This window comes from Symphalangus syndactylus, chromosome 4, assembly GCF_028878055.3.
Source record: "Symphalangus syndactylus isolate Jambi chromosome 4, NHGRI_mSymSyn1-v2.1_pri, whole genome shotgun sequence".
Classification (NCBI taxonomy): Eukaryota; Metazoa; Chordata; class Mammalia; order Primates; family Hylobatidae; genus Symphalangus; species Symphalangus syndactylus.
Window position 1 is genome coordinate 58,813,966 of NC_072426.2, and position 1,131 is coordinate 58,815,096.

General features: G+C 40.2%; 1 pseudogene; it reads right to left on the reverse strand.

Moving 5' to 3' along the window:
* Positions 1 to 532: 532 nt before the first annotated feature.
* LOC129480694 (small ribosomal subunit protein mS33-like) lies at positions 533 to 929 on the reverse strand (annotated as a pseudogene).
* Positions 930 to 1,131: the final 202 nt, after the last annotated feature.

Below are 1,131 nucleotides of genomic sequence, written 5' to 3' on the forward strand. Positions count from 1 at the left end.
AGTATCTTGTATAGAGCAGGTATTCAATATTTCCTTTCTAGGTAAGGGAAGTATTTTAAAAGATATTTACCCTGCAAATTCATCTTAATAGATTTCTCAAAGGAGTAGGTGAAGAGGCACAGAAAATTTGTGAGCTTGGTGGTGGAGACAGTGGCTGCAGGGTCCTAGATTAAAGAAGTTTAGGGCTGGGTGAGTAAGTAAGCAAGAAGCGAGAAATGAGGACACTATAGGACGCTCCCTTAATGAGGTTTCCCCTCCATTGCTCCACCATCCCACACCGCCCCAAACAAATCATTAAACATTAGCTTATGTATTCACTTCATTAGAGAATTAGGTAAACCTCACATTACATGGCCAAGACCAAAAGAGTTTTGCACAGTTAGAATGTGTTCAACAAACCTGTCACAATTGAACTGGAACAGATTTCAACTAGGAGATGATTGTGTTCCTCCAAATAACCTTCTTTTCGGAAGATGACATTCCTCTAATATGTGGAAAGGCAATAAATGCACTTTCTTCTCTCTGCCACTGAGGAAGAAATTCTCCCTCTTGAGGAACCAACACTATTTCTTTTGTGCTGCTCTTTTCCCTTCTCGTTTCTTTGGTTTCCTCTTTCCATGAAGCTTTATTAGTCGTTTTTGCTCATCTTTAAAATCTTGATGCTTATCTCTGTAGAGTCCAAGAAATAGGAGTGTCCCCGTGAGTGCAGTGTAAGTATTGTGATCTGGGTATCAGTCATAAGTTTCCTTTTTCTTGGCCATGGGAGGTTCACTAAATAGTTTCACCACTTTCATAGCCTTGGAATCAGTAGGCCTGGTGACTTGACAAAATAGCCGAGCCCTGAGACAAGACATGCGCAAAGCATATTCTGAAAGGGAGGACATTTCTTGAGTGGCAAGTAGCTAGAGTTCCTGGACCTGACCTTCCTAACCTACCGCGCCCTCTTCCAGGCTCCTAGCTCGTGCTGGCGACTATTACCCCCACCTGCTTCTTATAACAAGCACAAATAAAAAAGAAACATATTTTAACTGATAAAATATGTAATCAGATATTTAATAATTGCTATTCCTTCAAGTCATCCTCTTTAACACAAGTCAGTTTTTTGTCATTACCTTATTTTTTTGTACTTCG